Raw genomic sequence first — 14,769 nt, forward strand, 5'->3', positions numbered from 1 at the left:
AAAAACTCTTACCGGTTCCCCCCTCCAGGATCATGTACATACCACAGCTTCCACATCCAGTCATCCTCAATGTGTCTTCCACTACAGGAGTCACTCCCACAGCTGCCTCTGTATCTGTCATCTCCTTCCCACCTAAATCCTGTTAATCTGGGAAACACAAGCCACACCAAAAAGACCACCCCCCCAGCAAAAGCAAACCCCAAACAAGCACCACAATCCAACCTCCCACTCAAACTCCCCTGTTTAGAGCTCTGTTTGCTAGCTCCTGTGCCGCTGCAGCTGTCTGTGCCGCTGCCTGACTGGCTGGCTACCTTTATAGGTCCTGTAGTCAGAAGCCCCACCCCCTAAGCAGGGCTCAGCTGCTCTCCCAGCACAAAGCCCCACCCCCTAATCAGGGCTCAGCTGCTCTCCCAGCACAAAGCCCCTACACACACACAAATACTAAAAATACAAAACCAAGTACAACTGCCTTCTCCTCCAACAGAACTCCCACTCAAACTCCCCTGTTTAGAGCTCTGTTTGCTAGCTCCTGTGCCGCTGCAGCTGTCTGTGCCGAGGGGCACACACACTTCCTCCGTTTCATGGTTGGGCAGGAACATTACCAGTTTACGGTCCTCCCATTTGGCCTGTCCACTGCACCCAGGGTGTTTACAAAGTGTATGTCGGTGGTGGTGGCCTACCTCAGGTGCCGTGAGGTCAGCTCCTGGTCGCAGGTGTGGGATCATGTGGCATTCCTTCTGTCCAGCTGCGCCACTCTGGGCCTGTTGGTAAATGATACCAAGTCCATGTTAGTCCCTGTACAACACATAGAGTTTATCGGGGTGGTCCTGGACGCCACGTTGGCCAGAGCCTCCCTCTCACTGGACAGGTTCGAGACCCTGAAAGGGATCATTGAAACAAACACAGGGTTTACGGTGACAACAACCAGAGCGTGTCTCCAGCTCTTGGGTCAGACTCAGGATGAGGCCCCTCCAGCTATGGCTGGCCTTGGCGTTCTCCCAGGCCAGAGACAGGATGGACAAAGTCCTCACTGTGCCTGAACTGGTGATCATCTCCCTATGATGGTGGTCCTCCCCGGGGAACATGCTCCACGGGGTCCCGTTCAGGGGCAGGCCCCATCGGTGGAGCTGGTGTCCGACTTATCGGAGCTGGGGTGGGGAGCCCATGTGGGGAACGCTGAAACCCAAGGTCTGTGGTTGTGCAGGACCTGGTTCTCCACATAAATGTCAAGGAGCTCTGGGCGGTCTGGCTGGTGTGCATGGCCTTCTGCTTGCACCTGGAGGGCCGGGTGGTCAGCGTTCTCATGGACAACACGGCCTCCATGTTTTACATCAACAGGCAATCAACGGGCAAGGCGGGGTCCGATCCTCTTCCCTCTTCCAGGAAGCCCTCAGGCTGTGGGACTTCTGTATAGCCCATGACATTTGCCTAGAGGCCTACCACCTACCAAGCGCCTGGAACTTGCAGGCGGATCGCTTGAGCAGGGACTTCTCTCAGCACGAGTGGTCTCTTCACCCAGAGGTGGTGCACATACTTTTCCGAGAGTGGGGAGTTCCCCAGGTGGACCTGTTTGTGGCTCGGTAGAACCGTTGCTATCCCCGGTTCTGCTCCGGAGGACAGGCTGGGACGGGGCGCTATCTCCGATGCCTTCCTCCTGTCCTGGTTGGGCCGGTTCCTCTGTGCCTTCGCCCCGTTCCCACTGATAGGCTAGGTCCTGGAAAAAATAAACACGGACAGGGCCCGGGTCCTCCTGATTGCCCTGGTGTGGCCCAGGCAGCATTGGAACGGGACCCTCACGAGCCTGGCGGGCACCCCTCCATGGCCGTTGCCGTCCCGCACGACTAGGGCCGCCTCCTCCACCCCAACCTAGCGGCACTCCACCTCATGGCGTGGCTGCTCAATGGTTAGGCTGGGAGGAAAGGACATGCTCAGAAGGAGTTCAGGGCGTCCTCTTGGAAAGTAGGCAACCCTCCACATGCCAAGTCTACTTGTCAAAATGGTCTCGGTTTCCCCTGTGGCTGCTCCAATCCAGCTAATTTTGGACTACCTCCTTCACCTTAGGGCCCAGGGCCTGGTGCCCTCATCCATCAAGGTGCACTTGGCGGCCATATCGGTCTTCCACCTGCCGGTGCAGGGCCACACGGTATTGTCCCATGCTATGACTGGCCGATTCCTTAAGGAATTGGATCGTCTCTTCCCTAATGTTAGGCCCACAGTGGGACCTGAACCTGGTGCCGGCCTGCCTCACGGGCCCCCTGTTTGAGCCATTAGCTACGTGCTCCTGGTTGCACCTTTCCTGGAAGGTAGCCTTGCTGGTGGTGGTCATGTCGGCTAGGCGGGTCTTGGAACTCAGGGCCCTGACCTCCGAGCTCCCGTATACGGTATTCCATAAGGATAAGGTCCAGCTCCGCTCACATCCTTCTGTTGGTCTCTGCCTACCACATGGGTCAGGACACTTTCCTACAGGTCTTCTGCCCTAAGCCCCATGTGTCCAGTGAGGAGCGCTGCCTCCACACGCTGGATGTGAGACGAGCTCTGGCCTTTTACCTAGAACAAACTAACAAGCCATTCAGGAAGTCCTCACAGCTGTTCATCACCTTGGCTGAGTGCATGAAAGGTCGGCTGATCTCCACTTAGCAGCTCTCCAACTGGATCACCTCGTGCATCCGTACCTGCTATGACCTGGCGGGAATCCCCTGCCATCAGTTGTGCGGGCACACTCGACTAGGGCTCAGACCTTGTCGGCTGCCTTTTTGGCCCATTCAGGACATTTGTAGGGCCACCATGTGGTCTTTAGTTCACACTTTCACCTCTCATTATGCGATCGTCTCCCAGACCAGGGAGGACGCCAGGTTTGGCAGGGCAGTGCTCCATCCCAGAAATTTGTGAACTCCTACCCACCTCCAAAAGATATAGCTTGGAATCACCTATTGGGGACTACGCATGAGCAATCACTCGAAGAAGAAAAGACAGTTACCTTTTTCATAACTGGTGTTCTTTGAGATTTGTTGCTCATATCTATTCCACACCCCGCTCTCCTTCCTCTCTGTTTGCGTTGTCTGGCAAGAAGGAACTGTGGGTGGGGGCACGTGCAGCACCCCTTATACTGCGCCATGGAAGCTCCACTCCAGGGGTTGCTGGGGTGGTCCCCTACGGGTACTGCTAGGGGAAAATGTTCCAACGCCGGTGCATGTGACAAGCACGCACACTTATTGTGGAATGGACATGAGCAACACATCTAGAAGAACACCAGTGACGGAAAGGTAACTCTCTTTTCTCACATGTACAAAGAAGCATGGTTACATCACGTTCATTCTCAAAAAAACCCATTAGTTACCTAAGGATCTTGTTCTAAATCAGCCAGCTTGGGTGAAATCCCCCTGGGCACAATGAACTAGATTACAGGCTGTGGCATATTAATTTTTAAACTGGGTTTCAAACTGACCTCTAATACTGCACCCTAATTACCTGTTTTTTTTAGTAGTCAGGTTTGATTAGGCTTCTGAACAGCTATAACTGCTGCCACAAATAATTGAGCCTACTACTATTTGCATTTATTTGTGGGTGAAATATTGCATCTGCAGTACCTGAGGATGTTTGGGAAAATTTAGATCTAAATGTCCAAATAGAAGTGCAGCTCAAAAATCCAGTCCCAATGGGCAACAAAAGATTTATTGGTTTCTGTGTGAATCTAAAGGAATACAGTTCTGTGGCACACTTGGAGCAAGCAGTGTAATAAACTAAGAATACTGATATGTAATAATTCTGTGAATACCGTATGTGACTTAGTCAGTGAGGAGAGGTTACTGTATAGTTATATTGCATTATTAGACTACCCTGAGTGAATTTATTGATCTAGCTTAATAGGGGGACTGTTGGAGAAACAAGCAGGAAGGCAACACAATGATTCCCAGATAAGAAAACTCCAACGTGCACTTGAAATACTGTTATAAGTATTGGCCAAAATAGTTGCAACAGGATCCGTTCTGGGAGATTCCTTCCCATCATGGTGTGATTCAGGAGGGGTAAGGAAAAGCTCTGACAAAGAAACCCCTAGAAAACTTTGCTTTTTTTACATTATAACAAACAAGTACCATCATTGCTAGTTATCAGGCCTTAGCTAAAACCAGATGAAACAGTGAAATCTGCTCTCTTTGTGATTTTCTTCTGGTCTAACTTTGCCATATTTCTGCCTAACTACTGGACTAAGCAATTATTTATAATAAACTAAACAAACCAATTATTTACTGTACTTGGGAGTACCCAATTAACGTCAGTGGGGAAAACTATTAGCTTTGAAAATCCTACATCCTGTGTCCAGCAAAGTTGCAAACCTTGGTTTGTCAGTGCTGGGAGTTAACAGATCAGAGGCTGTAAACAGTTAACAAGTGACTGGTTCAAAGAGCAGGGGGATGATTCAAAAGGCTGAGCATCTTTTAAAGACACTCTCCCTAAAGGACACAGGAGTGAACTGGTTTGTGAATTAAAGGGGATAGATTATGCCACCCATCTCTTTAAAAGATCTCAGGATAGGGGGTGTTATAGGAAGTTTAGACCTACCAGGGTCCCCATGTAGAAGCTAGACATTTGTGTAGTCCATTTTAATGTTTTAAAATCTCTTTCTCTCTGGTGCATTTGTTCTTAATACATAATAATGTGCTTTAACAATGCTGTTTGGTTACCACTGCTCCTGGAGGAACATAACACAGGCACTGAATATATTAGGCATGCTGAGGTAATCACAGTTAATACCAGGGGACTGCAGACCAAGGCCAGGTCTGAGAGTGGGAGAATTGTGTGATTCCACCCTGAGAGAGGTGATAGCCTAAGACCTGAGAGGGGGGCACTTGAAGAAGACCAGGAGAGGTCAGAGCTCTAGTTTGGCTGAGAACTGTGACAGGCTCGTTATTCATCTTGTAGTTCTCCTTCTTATTTAAATTAAACCAAAAATATCATTTGGATTTGAAAACAAAACCAGTTTGGCCACTGAATGGACTTATGTTCTGGTAAGGGGAACCAAACCTGAATGTAGCCTCATGGCCCACATATGTTGTTGTATAGCTGCTCCAAAACATACTTATCTCTTCATGAGAGTGTGTTATCTGGATGGATCTTCACTTCACTCTGGAGACATCTTAAGTCCTTCAAGAGACAGAGATGTTCTGATGATACTGTGGCTCATAACAGATACCAAACACCTGGACAGTTTGGTCCTTATGCTAGAAGAACCACAGTAAGTGTTGGTCTGGGTAAAACTTCACAATAGCTGGGGTAAGCTGACTTTCTTGAAGGAGAAGTCAACAGGTTCCCTAAAAATGCAGCCTGTGCATCCAGCCGTATATCCTTTGGCACAAACGCATCAACCACTTATTGCGCTATTTATTCTTTCTAAATCACCCACTTACTTCTAAGGCTTTATTGTTCTTACGAAAGCCACCACTAGGCATGGCATCCTGTCCAGCTGATATGCTGCTGAATTCAGCTACCTTCATTTTCAGACCTTGAATTTTTCAGAATTGTATTGTTTCAAAATCAATTCCTGTGAAGTGTGTCCATCTGTACCTTCTCCTGACACACTGCTCAAGTAACGGGGCTGGGCACTGAAGAACTCCTTTGGGGAGAGGAGGTTGTGGAGCAGCAACAGTACAGTTCTGAAGCTCCTGTTGCAGCCCATACTGTGTAGGACCAGATGGTGCTTCCAGTGGCATGTGTGCTGCACAGGTGGTGCCCATCCCCTGCGTAGTCTCCAACAAGCAACAAGCTTGCTCCCTCCTTGTGCAGCCACAATAATTCTGCTGCTGAGGATTTGTCTGTCAGTCCATACCTCTGAATATAGCTGCCTTGAGATGTTGAAGTAATTCAGCCTTTTCTCCAGAACATGCCGGAAGTTGGCTGACTGCCAACTGCAATTTATTGTGTGGATAATTCAGCTTTCTTGAACCAATGTTCATGAAGATGGGTTGCCTTATTAGTAGCAGAGAGCTTTATTGTTGTGTATGATTGGAAAATGCCCTGTAGCCATTGGAATACATTTTGATATTTGGTTATTACATCTTCTGATAATTTTATCACTGTCTTTTATGTGTGTGAAGTGCATTTGCGCAATCACACATGCAGATCATGTGTGTGGAATGTTTGCCTTTATAAACATCAAGCCAATTTTTTTTCTTTTTTCTTTGTGTGCTATGTCAGATATGTGCACATTTTCTTGCAGGTGTATGGATCAAAAAATTGTACTTTTGAAAAGTTATTCTCCAACCTCAACCCCACTCCCCACAAACCACCCCCAGATCTCTAGATCGAAATTCACATCCTGTTTACCAGGTCGTCATGGTGACGGCCCCAAGAAGATATGCATGGCCCATGATAAATAGCTATCGTTAATGCTCCAGAAGCACAACAGGAGAGCAGAGTATGTATTCTAGGAAAAACTTTTAAAGCTTCTTAGTCCTTGGCTATACTATGTCCCTGTTGCATTTTTTTCTCTAGGTCTAGGAATCCATTGGCTTTGAAACGTATTTACATTCTTGATATTCATAAGGTGAGATTAGCCCTCATATACTGTTGGTCAGTGATCTGCAGTGATTACTGTTGAGCTGACCCTTGCTAGGCGTGACTTCCCGTTGAGTAGCAGCAGGAATGAATTAAACAAGTTCAGCCAAAGATATCACATGAATGACTTGAAATACCAGCAAGCAGAAGAAAGCCCTGTTTTGTGCGTCTCGGTGGTCAGTGTGTGCGTGCGTAGCTGCAACAACTAAAGATGCAGCCTTTCACAAAGGACAAAAGCTAATGGGGGGGGAAAGCCTCAAAGGTAGGGGGGTTTGTTTGAGTTGAGGTTTTAAAAAGTTTTCATCTTGTGTGCTGGAGCCTCAGTGGACTTGTAGAGGGAGAACACGTAGGTGACTGGCGTTTGCTGTTGCAGACTGTATTAGAAATGTTTCTAGCCTTGCCATTTCTTTTAAAGAAGGTAAGTGCTGACTCAGTTTATAAATAACTAATCTAATCATGTTTGTTAATGACAAGGAAGCTGTATATCCACACAGACTGCTTTGGCAAGGATATTCCCTTTATGATTGAAAAGACTGATTGGTAAAAAAAGAAAAAGCAGAAAATAAATGAGCACATAGTTTTAAATTGAGCTGCGTATGTGTAAAAGGGTAGAGAGGGTGGTGCTGCATTGATGCTTTGTGTTTTGTACAGAAACTTCCTTTCTCCTATCAAGCCAGTTCATGAAATAGTTATAGCTAAAAGCAGATATGCACCTCATTAAGCGTCAGCAGTTCTGAAACCAATTGTTCTGGTTGTACATTAGAATATGAAGCACGTCTGTATTTTTGCTTTGATTGCATTATGGCCCACAAGAAAGCCAGAGGGTGAAATGGAAAGTATTAAAGCAGAATGAGTTGCTTGCTACATGAGTCTGTTTTATATGAGCACCCACAAGTCTAAATGAATTCTGCAGTCTTACTGGAGAAACCTGATGGGGCACATTTGTTGAAATGATGATTCTTTCTTCACTGGAGCAGAGGCAAAGCAATTTGCATGAAAGAGAATGAGGAGTAGTAACAAAGAGGCGATATTCTAACGCCTCTACATTTGAACCTGCCTTTTTAGCTGAGTTTATTTTTAACTTTTAACAGGTGTAAAAGTGGTGCTGCTTTGTGGGCCACATTCTACTGAGTGCTGAGCACCCTCACTCTGTCTACAGAGGGGGATGAGGGAGCTCAGCATCTGGCAGGATCAGGCCCTTTAGATAGGAAAGCAAGAAGGTAATGATTGTACATTCAGCCTGAAGAAAATCTTAAGGAAGAAAACGATGATAATAAATTTTTGTAAACCGATTTTAAAGTATATGTGCTTGATCTTGCACCATTGAACTCAGAGTTTTACCATTGTCTTCAATAGAAGCAAGCTTAAATTCCCAGAACAGATCTGGTGTGATGAACTGCACATGAAGCTTGGAAGCAGGATACTTCTAACTTGTAATCCTTGTTCTACCATGGGAATTCCATATGATCTGGGCAAGGAGCTGCACCTGTTTTCCCCCATCTGTAGTTATACTTGCTTATCTACCTCACTGGGGTGTTATGAAAATTTGTCAGTGCTTGAACAGTGCTTTGATAATATAAAATGCTAAGTGGTGTATTGTTAGGTAGAGCATCATATATGTTTGGTATACATTTCTTTTGCTAGAAATGGTTAGTAACATATAACTGGATATTTTGGGGGGGGGGGGTTTATATATATATATGAATAAAATAGTTTTTCATTTTGCATTTGCTTTGTCATAAATTTATAATTAAGAGCCTTGCACCTGGCCACCTTGCAACAAGTGAAGCAAAATAAATAATTATACAAATGGTAATTTAGATTTTTTTCCTGTACAGCTAGGTCACACAGTATTTATCTAATATTACAATATTGCCAAACCTAATGCTTAAAAATCATGAGTCAGGCCCCCAATAACATGAGTTTGGTGTAAAAATCAGGAGGTTTTTTTTCCCCAAAAAATCTATTTTGATTTCTGTCTATATTTGTCTTTTCATTTTTGAGACTTTACAGTGCACTTCGGTCACATTTTAAAGCTTTTTCTCTTCAACCATGAGGCTAGAAACCTACTTTTCTTTCTCCTTTTTTGCACTGGAAGCTGAGTTTCTCTCATAATCACAGGATTCCATAAGCAAGCAAACTAGGACTTTAAGAAGAACACCGATTACTGTCACAAGGGTTGGCAATGCTTCAGTTATTTTTCATTCACCTAATAATGTAGTCTGACTTCAGGAATACTTCTTGGTATCTCTGGGAGTGTCTTAAAGCATATTTTTGTTACCTTTATACTGTCTGTTTCCCTTTCTCTAAAATTTCTGCGGAGTGATTAACAGGCCTAAAAAACATGAACATTTCCTCCAATACTATGCTACTTAAAGATTGAATATTTGAGATACAATGAGCCAGATTCTGATTTCTATTATACCAAACAGAATTTACTAGGTGTAAATCCTCAGTTTTTCTCTTTAAGTCAGTAGAGTGGTACCTATGTGAATAATCAGAGTCTGGCAGAATACTTTTTGCCCAAAATATGTTTGAGTTCATCTATGCTAAGGCATCTCTTTCAGGTTATAGCTTTATATATCAGTTCAGCAGATTTTGGCACCAGGAATTACTGACTGGATAAGAAAGTAATAATGCAGAAGTCTTTAGGGTCACATGACTATGTCAGCCACCTGAATTTTGTTATCCAGTCCAATGATGTAATAAATATTTTATTCTTGTTTTTGGTGCTGTGAAGTTACTGTTTTTGTTGCATGCAAGCCAAGAGAAACTTCTCTACATGGGAATGACTCAGGGCACCAAGAAATTCCTATAGGTTTATTATACCCATGGATTGTCAAATACACCTTTGCGTATTATATACCACCGTGCTTCACTTGGTTAGCCCATAGGGCAAGTTAACCCTAAAGTACACCCAGCATCATGTTATCTATTCCTCATTTCTATGTGCTATTATCAGTGATCTCTTAGCTAACACCCATAAAAACTATCTATGTGTAGTATAATTACATGAATAAACGATGGATTTCTAATGGCATTTTTGAGAGTGCACTCTGGAGATCAAAATATTTTACATTAAGGAGCAAATAATCACTTTTTAATACATTTGACTGTCATTTGGAAATCTCAGTGCCTACAACTTTCCGTAGTAAAATAGAGAGGTAATGTACAGATTGAAAGAACTCCTTCGCTTTCAGAGAGCCACTGATAATTGCCAAATCCTGTGTGGTATCAGCTTTCTCAAATGAATGGCTGCCCCAGATTTAGTTTGAAAGGACAGAATACCAATGCAAAATGTGCCAGCCACATCATTTGTGCTTATTTCAGCTAAAAGAAATACCATCCAGGCTCAAAACTACAATGTCATAAACTTTAAGCAGTCTTTCAGAGGAAGTAGCAGTGGCTTTGTTAAAAGTTCTGAAGCAGATATGTCAAAAACTCTACATAGCTAATTCCAGACCATAATTCCCTTTAGCAAACAGAAATATGCTCTTGTAGAAAGCAGAATTTGCTTGAAACTTCTAATTCTGACTCAACCAAGGGCTAAATTTTATCACAGGGAAACCTATTCAGGAGGGTGGCACATACTTGCACAACCCAAAGAATTTCCCTTGGGAAAGAATCGTAACTCAGGAAGTGAAAATTACCTCCTTGCTTCTAGGTAGTAATTTGCTGCTGGCTTATACTATCAGTAAGGTCCCAATTCAGCAACATACTGAAGCACATGTATAAGTGTCACTGGCTTCAGTGGGGCTTAAGCACATGCTTCAAAATTAATCTTGCACTCACGCATTTTACCCACCCTGCACTTGCTCAGCTGTGCTGGCAAGTGAGTAAAGTGGGTAAAGCCAACGCACTACCTACTGTGAGGAGAGAGTGGGCAGGCATGTAGCCCTACTTACTCTTGCACTCCAAATCCAAGATCCATGTAATCTGTGCAGATACGCAAGACAAGTTTTAATATCCCTCATTCCACGGATATATAGTCCAAATTGCCATCCAGCCCCAAAAGAACCCATTTCAGTATGTCAGTAATCAAAATGCACATAGATGGCTAATGATAACATGAAGAGTCTAATATTGAATCCTGCTGTAGGTTCCATGAACAGAAGTTTTAGAGGTGTAATAGAGCAAACCAACTTAGAAAGAACAAGGAGCCAAATTCTGATTTGCAGTAAGACTGCAAAATATAAGTAAGAGCAAAATCTGGGCTCACAGGTTTGTCTTTTAAAACAAATTATTTAAGGGAGTAGATCTATACCTTTATATAACTAAGAAGGACTGAACTCAGTGTTAAGATAAATCAAGATCAAAAGGACTATGGGTCACAAACTCTACGGGAGTCAATTGCCAAAGCTCCATTGACGTGAACAGTTATGCCAATTTAAAGCCCCAGAGGATCTGGCCCTACATAGGAAATTTTAAGTAATTTAGGGCCTGATCCAATGTGTATTGAAGTCAGTGGGAGTCTTTCTGTTGACTTCTGGGAGCATTGGATCAGGCTAATAATGAGGTCTTGTCTTGCTGTATGCTTATCTCTGAACTGAGAACAGACTAGGAATTTGGATAGACAAGTAATCTATACAGTTTTGTCTAGAGCATTGTATGGTAATATTCAGTAGTTTCCATTAAAAAGTCAGCATTTACCAACAGTTATCCTGCTGCAGTATCTGAGATCACAATACTTTCCTACATTACAATAAGAAATTCTGGTGGCGTCACAGATGCTGTATTGTGGTAATTACTGTGGTAGATGGTTACCACTGTAGTTGATCATCTGTGTCAAATTGTGAATACCACAATCCGCTGGACAGATAAAGTTAAGTTACTGTTGCTCTAGAAATGGTATCGATAAGGGTTACCGGCAAAGGGGGGGTTTGGGGGGTAGAGTGTGTGCCATTTCGTATGGTTACACGAGGTATAAATAAATCATGAAAGATTTGTTGTTGTTTTGGGGGGAGGGTTGGGTTGGGGAAGGGACAATTTTGTTGTTGTTTGTTTTATGCCTGGTGTATTTTTATCTTAGAAATATCAGGTCTTATTTTTGATGGTGGTCTCACTGGAGCACCAGAGAAGTGTAATGGGATATTTTTCAGCTGCTAAAGAGGCAGGATGTGTTAAGTCTGGAACAGAATCTTTTCTCCAAACTATGTTTCAGGCATGTGAGTAAAGAAGGTGTTAACAAAAGCAAACAATTACCAAACTGTGTTAAACATTCTGACTGAAAGCACTCCCCTTTTCAATTGATCAGGTTCATTTGAATCTCCTTATTCTACTTGCTCTCCAGTTACCTGTACAGTCTTCTAGACAAGACCTGAATTTCTAATATAAAAACTAGTAGGAAAACAAGACCAGTGTGTGAGAGTAAATTCTGAAGAGAACAGCAAAGAGAGATGCAACAGGACCAACTGAGATTGTCTTTAAATATATGACCTCAGAGTCACCAACTACAGAAAAAGACTGTTTAGGCCTGAGAGGAAATTAGCAGTAAGGTCTTTACACATAGAGTAGCTAATATATTGATTATATCTGATAAAGCTGGATCAACTTCCAAGAGCATGGCATGAATCTTTTGTAGTTAGCCAGGTGGCAAAATGAAACATTTCAGTGCTGATATAAACAGTCAGTGCAGTTTTTTATAAGCGGAGTTTCTAAGCTTGCAGCTAGAGAGGCCATTTAAAATATTTAATAGATCCTATCAGGCTGGCCACAATTGCTTATCTTAAAGGTAGCTGGCAGTCATACTCTGGGAGCCCTCATAATGATACCATTGGCTCCCTGACTATAAGTTGACTAGACTTCTTGAGTATAAATTGGGCCCTCAGTTCAATGTTAAGACAAGCAGGCAGCATTACTTGAATCTCCAGGCAAAGGGAAATTGGAGCATTCAGCCACCATCAGAGTGTCATGGGACTCCGATCTGAATCATAGTTAGTCTCTATGAATGTCGGGTCAGAGAGTCTTTGCAGCCAGCACCCACGGAGTAAGGAATTTGGAATGAATAAGAACCCTGTGAATTTACCAGGGGATGGGAATAATCTGGCCTTTGAATGTTGCCTGACCTTTCGTTTCCTAGCAACACAAAACTGGCCTGTGGAGTATTGTGTGGTGCTCCTAATTTACACATATCAAATATTAGCTGTGATCTAAGCCTGGCTAATTTCCCTTTATGACTTTCAGACAACTACCTTAATACATGAAGAAGCAAAAGGAAAGGCTCCTAGGAGGTAGCATTTTTTAATTAGCATTTTCTTTCTCCAGACTAAGAATAACCAGGAATATTAACCTGCTTGAGAAAACACTGAGAAACAAGCCTACTTTTTACGGTTGGCTTGTTGCAGAGATTTTTTTTCCTGATCGATGAAAATATAATATTGAAGTAAACTCTGTATGGGAACTCATTCTATCAGAGAAAGAGAAGTAATTCATTTCCTCATTAAAGAAAAAGAACAGTGATCAAATATTCTGTTTTTAGTGCTACCAATGCTCACAATTTTATCATGAGTCATGCGCTAATTGATGTTTTTCTAAAATCCCCAGTTGCTGGCATCCTGAGAATATATGAGAATCTCAAGTTTTCATTTTTTGAAAAGGCACTTTCTAGCACTTCCAGTTGAGAGAAAAGCATGAAAATGGGACCTTGGTACACCGTAAAGTCTCAAAAATCCAGAAACAATTAAAAAGAACTGTATCTTTATTGTTCTTAAATCTCATAGTTTTTCAGCCAATCTCATGATTTTCTGAGGCCTGACTCATGATTTTTTTAAACATTTGGGGTTGGTAGTGCTGTTTTCTCCATCATCTGATGACTGTGAAACGGTTTAAGTGAAGCCATTTGATGCTCTCTGTCTGAATCCTAGTGGACAGGTGTCCATATCACAGTTGGCACCCTTCCTAGCATTGTCAAATATGGACATAGAGAAGGAATGTGTTTACCACAGAGACTGTTTGCCCAGGTTGGGGATGAGAGTCAGGATTGAGGCACATTGGTGGCACAGTGCACACTTTGCTAGTGCCTGTCCTCTGTTATCTGTGGATAAATTAAGAAATTCAATCTTTGTGGCTGTCTATCCAGTACCTGAGGTCAAATAGAGCACAGAACTAAGTTCCCTTTAAATAAGTAAAAGTTGTAGTTTTTCATAGATCATAAAGCTAGAAAGGGACCACTGTGATCAGCTAGTCTGATCTCCTGTAGAGGTACAGGTCATAGGACTACGCTGAATTAATTCCTGTTTGAACTTGAGCATATCTTTTTAGAGACAGGAAAAAAATGCAATCTTGATTTTAAAAATTACCAGTGATGGAGAATCCACCACAACTCTTGGTAAATTGTTCCAAGGGTTAATTCCCTCACTGTTAAAAATTTACGCCTTATTTTTAGTTTTAATTTGTATAGTATCAGCTTCCCGACATTGGATCATTTTATATCTTTCTCTGTTAGATCAAAGAGCCCATTATTAAATATATGTTCCCATGAAGATACGCATAGAGTGTAATCACATCACCCCTTAACTTTCTCTTTGATAAGCTTAAATAGATTTTCCTTCTTGAATCTATCACTATCTGGCTTTTTTTCTAATCCTTTAATCATTCTCATGGCTCTTCTCTGAACCCTCTCCTATTTATCGACATCCTTCTTGAATTATGGACCCCAGAACTGGACACAGTATTCCAGTGGCAGTTGCACAAGTGCCAAATATGGGTAATATAACCTCTTTACTTTGTGAATAATGAAGAATGCTGAGTAGCCTCTGCAAGATAACGCTTCAGAATGGAAGCCCATCAAATCACCCATAGCATTTTGGCTTGCAGTCCAAAAGGGCTAGATAGTAACTTTATAATCTGCCCTAAGTAAGGGGTGTCATGTTGCTGCAATGCTCCAGGAGCAGACCAGAGAATAAATTGTGATTTACAGTAACAATTCCTCCCATGCACTCTCCCCCTGGCTTTGGGGAGGGAGTTTACTTTTTTGTGTGGAGCAGTGCATTGCCCACTTACAGACATCCACCCACTCTGGCTAGTGAGAAGGAAGGGTGGAGCCAGGACTCCACCCACTCCCCATCCCTATTCTTTCTCCTCCCTGCCCATTTGCTCATGGTAAGGTGTAGTATCGGGCAAGCAGTCCCATGGGTCCTCCCCATGTCTGGAGTCACAGTGTGAGCAAGGAGGCCTCATTTCCCATCCTCCTCTGTGTGCAGAGTAAGGGCTGTGACA

The 14,769-nt window shown here is 43.2% G+C and overlaps 1 protein-coding gene and 1 long non-coding RNA gene across 3 annotated transcripts in view; one reads left to right on the plus strand and one right to left on the minus strand.

Moving 5' to 3' along the window:
- MYO10 (myosin X) overlaps positions 1-14,769 on the plus strand; it is a 280,919-nt gene that overhangs the window by 199,631 nt on the left and 66,519 nt on the right. The window lies entirely within an intron of this gene.
- LOC119851251 overlaps positions 467-14,769 on the minus strand; it is a 124,098-nt gene continuing 109,795 nt past the window's right edge. Inside the window, exon 4 of the long non-coding RNA XR_005291188.2 lies at positions 467-761. This is a non-coding gene — a long non-coding RNA (uncharacterized LOC119851251). The remainder of the gene's footprint in view (positions 762-14,769) is intronic.

The sequence above is a fragment of the Dermochelys coriacea genome, chromosome 2, assembly GCF_009764565.3.
Source record: "Dermochelys coriacea isolate rDerCor1 chromosome 2, rDerCor1.pri.v4, whole genome shotgun sequence".
In the NCBI taxonomy this organism is placed as follows: Eukaryota; Metazoa; Chordata; order Testudines; family Dermochelyidae; genus Dermochelys; species Dermochelys coriacea.